Consider the following 11,488-nt stretch of genomic DNA (forward strand, 5'->3'; position numbering starts at 1 on the left):
GTTCCTACTCCCACGCGAAGACATTAGATGCCTGCCATTGCCTTAGGCTTGAGCGCCTAACATCTCCACCGTGGATGTAATGGTTGGCATCTACCAGATCCTCGGATGACTGGCTCAGCCTACGGAGTGAATAAGTATGGTGAGTGTACAGTCCTAGGTGGAGGTCATGTCAAGAAACAATAGCTGGGTCAAAGTTCATTTGCAGAGGCCCTTCGTGGGTTAAACCTCCACTGACTTCCCTCTGACCATTATCCAAGGATGTGAATGATCTTGCTCTTAGAGTTCACTGGAAAATGTATTATTTCCATCCTACTGAGCAGCCCAAGGAGTAGCCCCGTAAAGACTTACCTGGGTGTGATCTTGAAGGAGATCCCTGGAATGGGGATTGTTTAGTCATAATTCATGCCCTGGCCGCCTTAGGGAAGCCCCTGGCTCCTCTATCACAATGTACATGTCCCAACCATAGTCCCAATCCCGCTTCAGGAGTCCCTCAAAGAACAAGGTCCAAAAAATGTGGCTGGTGGCAGATCAACACATCACAGTTACAAGTGGTCTCCCCTATCCTGATGCAGTGTCTCGGTAGATCTTGTCTTGATCCTATGTAAGACTTAATAGATGTTCTTGAGAGTAGGTATCCGAGACCAGAAGTCTTTACTGGAGTAGAGGCCTAACTTTTGCCACAGTGCAGCAACTCTTTCAAACTGCTCACCTTCCTCTTGCCATGCAGCTGAACATAAAACCACTATGCCTGAGGAGCCTGGTGTCTATAGTGACAGGTGTAATATCAAGCCCAAAGCCTGGCTGGCCCCATGGCAGGCTGTTGGTAAGAGTACAGGGACACCACATAGTTTTCATCTTCAAACCCAGAAATTTTCCGCATTGCCGTGGTAACTGAATCCTCAGGTATTTCACCACATTGACGGCTTTTTATTGTCAACTAAACCCAATAGCATAGCTAAAAGTAACCCACCCGATTCGCAGTCAGAGTCTGGCATCTCAGAAAAACTAGGCATCTCTGAATGATCTGTTTTTCTACATTATTTCTTCATAATCTTGCTCATGCTTTTTCACAATTCCTTTTGCTCTAAAAGCATTTGGAATGGGACTTATGTATGAGGGTAGTTCTAAAACATAAGCTAATTCTTTAAAGTACATTTCATGCATAATGGTGCATGATTACATGAGTACTGTGTTTACATAAAGGACCATTGAAAATGATATTTTGATAAGTTTTTGCCCTTTGAGTTAAATTGAACTGGCTTGCATAATGATGACAAGACTGAATTTGTTCCTACTAAGATGGAGCAGTGATTTGTTAGGAATGAATGTCTGGATTCTTGTCCAGAGTATTGTTCTTTTAGATTAGAAACGTCTGCCCTTTCCCTGGAGTATAAATCTTTGCTTTACTTTCGTCAAGTAAACTTAACTCAGATTCGTGTGGAGTAGTGAAAAGTCACATCTTTCTCCATGCCTTTCTTCCCCTCTTTTTCCTGAATGTTTAAATGTTTTGAAATATAAGAAAATTTCAAATTATGCCTACCTTCAAACTTGTTACTCTCTGTAATTTTTCTGAATATATATTGAGCCATCATATAGTTGCTTTGCGAATGTTCATATTTATATCAGCTGTAGGAAATTTTAAAGGTGATAATAAACAGAAACCCTTGCAAGAGGAGAACATAATTGCTCCCCATTTGGACTTGAGTGAAATGTATTTATGTGGGCTGTTTTCTGAAAGCCCATGCTGATGGAGTATGGTGAATTTTATTCTCTGCGTGTGAGCTTGATCACCTCAAAGTTTGGGTGAGTGAACTAGTCTCTTCCCTGGGTATTTTATTCACAAAGATGACTTGTTATAGGTTGGGTATAAGTAAACTTTGTGAGATACACCCTCTGAGTAACTGATAACCGTCATCTCTAAGGTTCCTGAATATTTGCAAAAGTTAGATCTGCCTTATTACAGAACACTTAAAATGGATTCTTGGGATTTGGGAATAATTTTTGGTTTTGTTTGTTTTTCTTCTGGTTAACCTGGGTTTCTGATTAATCTGAGACATAAGACTTGTGAAAGGAATTGGATTTAGATAGCCCCACGAATTGTCTGCATCCAACTCTGGCATCTTAATAATGGATGTCATTTGCATGTGAATTCGAAGAAAGGGGGGTAAAAAGAAAGGATACTTTCTTTAATCATTTTCTTTCTTTTGCTTCTTTACAGACAAGTCTCTCTCTGTCTTCTTCTCTCATGGTGCTATTCCAAGGCGGTCTTTTATCTTGGCAGTGCATATGTTTTCTTGCTCCGAGGACAAGCCAGAGTTAGATTTCATGAGTTTGCTGAAACATCTGAGTTAGTGACATCCCAAAGGATGTAGCTATTGATAAGGATGGTTATATATCAAAACCTGGAAGAGGTCTACAGTTATGCAGACCTACTCCCAAGTAGTCCATCCTTTAACTGTGACACATAGCAAAGACAAATAATACTTGAAGTTTACATTCTCTTTTGAGGCCAAGTGTCTAAGTACATTTATTTGTATCTTAATCTTCCCCATTATCTGTATAACAGAAGTAACTCCTAGATTAGCACAGGTAAAATCAGCCTACGAAATCACATAGTTGAAAGCTTTTAAACAGCAATACTAAATTATAAAGACAGGGTAGTTAACATAAAACTCTTCTAACTCTTGCTCTTTTCATGCCCACTTGGTGAGTCTTGTGGGGGCCCAAATCTCCATCCAAGGTGCATGTGCAGCTTCCCATATGGCTGACAACACAATGTAGTAACTGTGAATCTTGGAATTTCAATTAATTCATGGTACGAGAAGCCCAAGTATCTCATGGAAAAAATGTTTCAAATTCCATGAAATTGCTTAAATGATAAGTAATCTGTTCTATGAAATATTAAATATTTGGGGAGTATAAAACAATGTGTTAGGGTTTTGTATTAACAAAATTGGCTTTTCACATAGTTTACATGTAGCTTCCTATCTGTACTTGTGAGTCCTAGACCCACTTGGTTGCAGCCTGAGCAGTATGCTTTCAAAAGCCTGCAATTTTCTCTACCAAGATAAGAGATCAAAAATAAGGGAATATAATTAGCTGTACTAAGTTTAATCACATTAAGCTTTTGGAGGTTAATCACATTTAATCCTCAAAATAATCCTGTAAGGTAATAGGAAGAGAACTATAAAGAACTGATTTTTTTTTCTTTTTTTTTGAATGCTTACTATATGCCAGGTATAGTCCTGACAACACCATGTAGATGCCAACATTATATTCATTTCTGAGGGGAAGGAACAGAGGGAGGTTGTCCTGGGTAGTCCTGGTAGATTTAATTATACCACCTCTTATAGATAAGGAAACTGATGAGTACAAGATTTCACACACACACACAAAAATAGATGGCCAAGCCAGCATTTATTACTCTGAATCTAAAGCCTATACAGTCCTCACCACACCACACTCGTTCCATGTACTTACAGAGAGCTGTGATGAAATAGAATATATGATAACCAGTGAACTGTAAGTGACAGGAAGACTTAAAAGATAATGTCATTGATTTCTGAAAAGTTGAATGGGGAATCCTTTTTGGGGGATCTTGCCCGCTGATTCAGAGGAGTCATTTGGTATGTGTGTCTCATTCGGGGTGAGTGACTACCAAGGCTGAAAGGAAAGGAAAACAGTGTCCCAGTTTTGTATTGCTGTGCTACCAACTGCCGCCCAACCATAGTGACTGACACCACAGCCATTTTGTTATTAGATCCCATGATTTGGGGAATTGATTTCAGGAAGGGCTTGTCTGGGCAATTCTCTTGTTCCGTGGAGGGATAACTGAGCTCACTGGGTGATAATTCAGTTCGTGGTCGGACTGATCTTGAGGCTGATTGCAGATGAGCTCACTCATATACCTGACACCTTAACAAGGAGGAGTAGAAGGCTGGGCTCTTCTCCCACACCATGCAGTCTTTTCATCCGGGTAGTTGGATTTGTAGCATACCAGCTCAGGACAGCAAATCACTAAGCTCGAAAATGCCATTTCGCCTAAAGGCCAGGCCAGAACTGCCATAGTGTTACCACCATCTGTTATTGTCAAGGCTGTCACTGGGCAACGCAGACACGGCAAGAGGAAAGACCCTACCTCTTCAGGGAGCCATGTTGAGAACTTATGGCCATTTTAATTTGTTATTTAGGTCTTTTGATTCATTATGTTTTGGCTCTTCTGTGTTTCTTCTTGTAGGTCAGCTGTTTGGGTCATAGGAACCATAATACCCTGGGACAGATGAACTTCTCCCAAGTTTCATTTATCCCATTGCACTCTGTTCTAAGTTGTGAACATGTGCCTATATTTCCAGTGAAGCCGCAGTAGCTGTACATGCTGAAGCAGAAGTACTCCAGAGGGAACCAAAAGCTTGCTCCTCCAGAACTGGAGAGACATTGGCTCTCAGGGGTTACAAATCGGCGAAAACTGCTATGGTATGAGAAGATTAGTATAGTGACTAAATCTCTTGGAACAGGAGTTTCCTCTGGGTGGCTAAGAAGGATCATATTCTTGAAGAGATTGAAGGTTTTACCTAGTTAGTTTAGTCTAATCTCAACTGCCAGTACCCCTCCTCTAGCACATTTTCAGGCAAAAAGATGAATATGTTCATCCTGTTCTTATCTTTCCCAAAGGACAACCCATTCTGCTATTTTCAGTTATAATAATTTTTTTAATCGACATTTAGTACTAAACAACCGAAACAAGAAATCATTGCAGTTTTAAGATTCTTGGCTAGATTTGTCAGATTTGCCTGATTTGATTCCTGGTGACTTGTAATAATTATACTGCCTTAAAAAGAAGAAATATGGGCAGAAAGTGAAAGACTGCTCTGTAAAACCAAACCAAATCCACTGCCATTGAGGTGATTCTGACTCAGCAACCTTACTGGACACAGTAGACCCCCCCATCAGGCTTCCACGGCTCTAAATCTGTGCAGACGCACACTGCCGCATCTCTCCTGTGGAGTGACTGTGGGCCCCAACCACCAAGAGCCAAGTGTTTTAACTGTGACATTCCTTACTTCACACTTTATCACCCACAAATCACTACCTTTGATAGAATTGATACAGTCTACCTCTCACTAAAGACTAAGCATAAACATATTCCAATAAAGCTTTGGGATTTTCTGTTCCGTGTGTAGTAAATTTCTAAAGAATTGGCCACGGAGAGTGTTTTGCTGATTATCTCTAGTAATCAGTTAGTAAAAAGATCCCTTCCCTAAGTCAAGCTTTCAGAGTTCTAAATAAGAGGTATACAGGGCCAAATATTTAAGTTAAGGCTTTTCTACAAAGTGCTATAATGAAGGGGACAAAGATTGGCTATTGTAGTTGGATAATTGGGGTTAGTGTGTTGAGGTCTTTGGGTATAAAAATCATTTTAAATGTTTATCATGTAGTCTATGGCCATACCACCCTGAACGCACCTGATCTCATCTAAATGTTTATTGTGTAAAGCTTAGAATAAATTTTCATTAACTAAAATAAATGAGCTTAAAACTTTTCTCTTTGATCCACTTGACAGAGAAGGTGTTTGAAATATATTTCCAGAGAATGAGAAATGTTATTTTGATCATCTGTGAAGCTGCCTCTAATTCTGCATTATGTAGCTTGTTGGGCCCTCTTGTAACTTCTCTGAATTTTTAAATTTGGAATTACCTGGGTGTTGTAAAAAAAAAATAAGTTTATGGTCTTGAATTACAAAAAGGGAACAAGTTTAGGAAAAAAGGGAACAGTGTAAATTGACAACAGTATTTTTTTCTTTTTGGCATGACAAGTCAGAATCGTCTCAAACCAAAGTCCAAATGAGGTTTAGATTTCTGCTTTCAGCCACATCTTACAGTAGATTTGATGACATATTTAGATTGATCTACTGAATTTCCAATAGAGCTTTAGAGTCCTAACTATAATGATTCTTTGGACACCATGGATGGGGGAGGGGGGGCGCAGAAACAGAATTACAAGATGGGAAACAAAGCTTAAAAGGTTTCCTCTGAGAACAGAGTTCCTGAGAGAGTGACTGAAACCCATTTCTAGAATGGCTATCTGTCAGATAACAAACATATTCACCACATGCCTGCTATTGCTAACTTTTTTAATGGACTCTTAAATCATTAGCTTAAATTTTTTTTAACGAGCCTTTTTCTTTTGATTAGATTGATAAAATTAGCACTAATGTAATTCAGTTGTGTATGCATATGCATTGAACACAGAGTCGTTTTTCTGGAAAGTGTGACTGTTCCCTTAACATTGTACCTTTCTTTCAGAAATGTGTTTCCTCATCCACTGTGACCTTGGTAGCATGGCAGCATTTTGTTAGTTGTGTCATTGGTTCTAAAAATCAAATCCTTGCTAGTGGACTAGGAGGGTTTTTTGTTTCTTTGTATTTTGGCTAAGAAAAGTATTTCTGTGCACTTTCTATTTATAAAGATGCTATAACACAATGCACCCACGTAGTGCAGCTATTCTTAAGAGAGAAAATATTTAGGTGTTAAAGTGAAATGGGTGTTTAAAATCCTGACAAAAAGGAGGGACCCCAAAATAATGCATTTGGCTTACTTCCACCTGGAGAATAATACTAAGCAGCTGTGGAGATAGGCGTGTTGTTGCTGTGCATTGCAAATTACTGTGAGTCGTCAGCTATGTGCAAGCCTTTATGTATATTTGTGAGGAAAAGATGTTTGGTGAAGGCAGGTAAAGTCAGTGCAGAATACTCTACCTCCCCTTAAAGACTGAGCATAGTCCAAGATTGGCTTGTAGTCCCTTGGGTAGGAGGCTCAGCTATGGTCTACCCCCTTCTCTTCTATACACACTTCACCTCCTCTACCTCTGAGCACTTCCCTGAAGAAAGTGCAGCTTTCTGTAGCAAGCAAAGGGAAGCTAGACCCAAGATAAGACTCAAGATGCCTAAAGTTTTCCTCCTCATTCTCTGATGTTAGTGTTTGGTTTGTTGTCCAAATCAAACCAGTGTCAGAACACTTGGGTGTAGTGCTTTTATCCATTGGCTTCTGTTTGGCAAGAGTAGCCAGTAGAGGCTGAATCTTGGTTCGTTTTTAATGAAGTAAGTACCCAGTTCTTTTGGGTAGGAATCAACTCAGCACACAAAAATGTTCCATACCTTTTAATATGCAAAATGTGTTTGCCCCACCCCATTTTACTTTCAGTTGCCCATTGCAGTCGTTTCTTTGAAGGAAACAGATACTAACCATGTTTTTCTAATAACGAGCCTTCTGCCAACTTCATGCATGGAGGTATGTAAGGCGTAAATTTTCAGTTACCCGATTTTGCTTTTGATCATTCCAAAGAGAGATTCTTGTTTTTAATGCCAATACTATTGCGATAGTCAAGAATTGCCTTTCTAGAATACATGGCTATCAGAAAATTCTATCTCATTAGTAAAATGCCACTATGTAGACATACCCAGTTACCATAGCAGTCAACGGATTCTCCATCTGAGGCACTGGTAAGTACCCTGAGCCAAGCTGTGTTACCTATTTGAATATTTGTTATAAGTAACGAGGGCCTATTGGTCCTTAACAAGTTTTATTTTGTTTCTTAGTAGTTTCCATTTTTTCACCCTAATTTATTAGCTGGTTGTAATGTCTCAACAGGAATTCTCTAGTCAGGAGTAAAAATGAGAAGAAGACCCATTTTCAGATTTTTAGAGGTTGGCACCTATGTCTTAGGTAGTAGCTAATAAGTCTTTCTTGGTGACTTGGGGAAGGACAAGTGATAATACTAAACATGTAAAATTTCAAATAACTGAGCGAAGCGTTACTCATAGGACAACGTACATAGTAACCTCTACCTGAGTACAGTATGAATCCAGTAGGGAGATGAGGTGGTAAAATCATGTGAATCTGTATGTCACAGCTATATATTTTTTCTAACTGTAGAATAGTTCTCATCCAATAAGCCATGCTAATATACTTGACTCAGGAATTAACTCCTGTAGGAGGATTCTTCCCTCTGGCTTATGTCTTACTTATACCCAGAGACACTGTCTTGTCCTGCAGCTGCCCCAGGTGTTTTGCTATAACACATACTACTCTGCAGTGTTACTTAAACAATAATTTACTGTTGGTTTCATTCCCTATTACAGCCAAAGTGATTTATTTTAAAACAATACACACAAAAAAATGTCTAGATCATTTCCAAGGAACATGTTAAGTGGTCCCCTGGCCTAGAAGGAAACACGAGTCTCCCAGTTCTTCCCACTGGACTTGATGGACATTGGTCTTCATTCCGTCCCTTCAGGACCAGTTCACAAGTTTGCCATCTTAACTGCGTATTAGAATCGCTGTGGGCACTTTGCAGAGTACTAATGCCTGGGGTCCACCGCGAGACTTTAGGATTGCATTCATCTGCTGCATAGCCTCGGTGTTTAAAGCCCCAGATGCTTCTACTGTGCAGTCAAGGGTCACAGTCACCTCTTAAGGATTACCACTTAGATCAAACTCATGTGGTAACGCGGGTCATCTGTCCTCTGACTAATTCTAGAATGGAATATCGCCATCTATCCAGTTTCTGCTATATGCCAAATTCAAAGTAAGTTAGCAAAACTCTTTGGAAGTCCAGTCTCTAGAACTTTTTGCTTTGTGTATGTGATAAAAGTAGCAGTTTCTCAACCCTGCTGGATGAAATAGAAAACCTAAACACCTTATTAAAAATCCAACCCTCCTATTGTGATTGCTATTTGTAAAGTAAACAGTCTGTATTGTTAAAGTTAATGGAGAAAAAGAAGGATCCCACCTGAGGTAATCAAGATACATTTAATCTCTTACATTCGTCTCTGTCCTCTAAGTGAGAATTCAGGGTTCGCTTTTTGATGTTTCTTCGTGAATGAAATGCACTAGCTATAGCCTTGTACTTCTTGTGTATGAAATGTGAAACAGGTCATTTTAGCATCTTTGTCCCAGGGTGTCAGCAACCTGCCTAACCCAGTAATTCCCAACTGAAGTCTGACTATCCCCATTCTTTCCATTCCAGGTAGCAATGAGATTTTAATGGCCAACAGTTTGAATTTCCTGAGTCGCTTATCTGCCTTGCACTTGGCACTAAGCAGGAAGAATTGTTCCATTACACTTAAGAAGTGAGAAAAACTGCTGAAATTAGCTAGCTAATTCTAATTCTTGAGAGAAATTTGTGTTTAAGAGGAAGTTCAAATGTAGCACTCTCTCCTCTGAGAATTCTTGACCCTGTGGAAAGGTTTGTTCATAAATTACCTACAAAAAATTGTTCACTTGAACTTCAAATATATGTGTGTGGAGGTTAAGGCAAAGGTTGATTACTGCAAATGACTGAATTAGTGCATTTCAATAAAGTAGAATAAAGGCCTGGCTATTTGCTGAACATGTAACTGTTGCAATGTCAGAGAAAATGCCTTTCATGCCTTAGGAAAACTCACTGAAAGCTTCCTGTTAGTGGGTAGAGTGAAAAGGCAATAATAGTTTGGGGACTTGCTTCCAGAAAGAGTAGCTAGCTCCCAGGCCTTCTGATACTGAAAAAGAACATTGTGGAATACTGTGAAACTTTCCTGAATTTTATGCAAATCTTTCTGCACTGGATTTTAAGATTTTTGATACAGGAATAAAGGAACAGGATGAGAATAAGGAAGTAATGGTAAAAGAAATACATAAATCTGTACTTTATTTTAAGCAATGAATGCCACAAACACCTACAGGAATTCCCTATCAGGACTGTGAATTTCAGTCAGGTTCTTCTGCCCTAGTGGGTTAACTTGCTGATTCTTCTTAAAGCTCTAGAAAACTCTTTCTGAAATAGCTAAATAAATCCAAGTCTAACAAAGTTTCACCACCTTATCCCTTTTCCCGACCCTCAAAAAAAAGGTCCTCGAACTGTAGACCAAGGAAATGTGTTCTGTCGCATCCCATTGCCTTTGTATCTGCTTGGTTCTGTGGTCACAATTTTAGCCCATTTTTTTGTGATCTGATGGTAGAACGTAAATGGGTTTGCCAGTTCAATCAGCAACCAGTGGCTTGTCCTTTAGATGATCCTAAAATTGAAGTCTGAATTTAGCATGTCAGCATACCCGGGAGAGCACTTAGATGGCCTGGCTCCTCATAACTTCAGGGTGGGACCCATGCATGCTTTGCCTCTGAGAGAAGGCGGAGGGTCCAATAACAGAGAAGTCAACGTAGCAGAAACTTGGTTTCCTTCAGATAAACACTGTCTGAAAGAGACCTAGCCAACTGTTCTCTTTGGTGCTTATATGATGGGTGATAGCTGTCCCCATCTACCTGTCCCTGGCACTGTGCCTTCCCACTGGTCACTGTGAAAAATAGACCACACTGGACTCGGAGGCCAGAATCCAGGACAAGTGCCCCCTTCTCATCTTGAGCCCATCGCTTTGTCAGACAGTAGTAAATGTAGCATATACTACTACTTGGAAAACTCTGGGGTCACCCCTCCTCCCAAGAAATAATGAATCGTTAATGGAAAATAGAAAGTAAGATTCTAGTGGTGGTAGCTATCAAATGAAGAGATCATAGGAAACTCTCACTTCCCCTGAGCGGGTATGAATTGATAGCAAGCATTAACTGTACCCACCTCTTTGTGAGTTTTTAAAGGCATAGTATTTGTAAGCCGCAAGCCTATCCAACAGCATTTTTTTACCATTTGGTAATCAAGAAGGACTCATTAAAACAGACAATCAATTTCTAAAATGTCGTCATCCCTGAAAGGGATAGAGTATTTTTAACTGGTAGAACTTACCAGTCTGTATTTTCCCTTTGAAAAAGCTAACATTTGAGATTTGTATCTTTCATCTGAAGCGATTACTCCATTGAAGATGCAGCAGAAAAAAAGTCAGCTAGCCAGTGGTGAGCCAGTGTAGCACTCGTGCACCACTGAAGCCAGGGGCTGGACTGAGTTTGTGCATCTTGTTTCGTTAGAGAATATGTGTTTTATTATGACCCTAACTATAAATAAATATATATATGAATAGGATTTTCTCTCACTCCCCCCTTTTAATCATTATCACTTAAGTATAAACCACCACTTTTACCTACTCCCTTTTCTGGGGGGAAAAATGCACTTTAATTCTTTAAAAAAAAAAAAGGCGGCTGTTCTTGGCGCTGAAGCCAGATTACTTCAGGAGGAGAGTTGGGGAAGGAGACCTTGTCAGAGCTTGTAAAATTAACCAAATTCCTCAATGTGAACATACAAATATGAGCATTCATTTTAAATTCCTTTCAACCCCTGGCAAGGGAGGCGGTAGGGGAGAAGCAACCAAAGTTAAAGTGTTTTCGAAATGCCTACCCCAATTTTGGAAGTTTCACTGGGGAAACACCCAATATTAAGGGTTATTCTCAGCTACCAAGTTGTTAGAAACATCGGAGGAGTCTTATGGGAGGCTGCTTGGGTCTTCGTGATGAAGAAGGCTCGTGAAAACACCGAGGCACTCGCTGTGTCACTCTCCTGGCTGGTGTCA

This window comes from Echinops telfairi, unplaced genomic scaffold (genome assembly GCF_000313985.2).
Source record: "Echinops telfairi isolate 266 unplaced genomic scaffold, ASM31398v2 ScPeMD7_7424;HRSCAF=8462, whole genome shotgun sequence".
NCBI classification, from domain to species: Eukaryota; Metazoa; Chordata; class Mammalia; order Afrosoricida; family Tenrecidae; genus Echinops; species Echinops telfairi.